Here is a 339-nt window from a genome sequence, read left to right as displayed (position 1 = left end):
TGAAGATGCTCCATCATTAAGTTAATTGAAGAATGTTCATGGCACAAGTGGGTATCTCAACATGGCTATCAATTTCCCATTTATTTTTGTCTAATCATGTAACTGTATGTAAGATATTAAAAGTGGATATGGTTGTCTTTTTGTACCATATATCTTGGGAGATTCCCCAACACTGTTAGAGGAGATGTAGTCGTTCACAGGCTTGCAGGAAAAAATTCCGAGGTGCAACTTCCGAAGATGCCGTAGGGCGTGTGCACCAACAACATCTTCGAGAAGCTGCGCCACGGGAGATTTCCCAACCCTTTCCCCAACCCTGTTAGAGGAGATGGAGTCGTTCAC

This window comes from Lolium perenne, chromosome 3 (genome assembly GCF_019359855.2).
Source record: "Lolium perenne isolate Kyuss_39 chromosome 3, Kyuss_2.0, whole genome shotgun sequence".
Classification (NCBI taxonomy): Eukaryota; Viridiplantae; Streptophyta; class Magnoliopsida; order Poales; family Poaceae; genus Lolium; species Lolium perenne.
The sequence above is the reverse complement of the archived record's forward strand: the minus strand, read 5'-3'. Positions refer to the sequence as shown.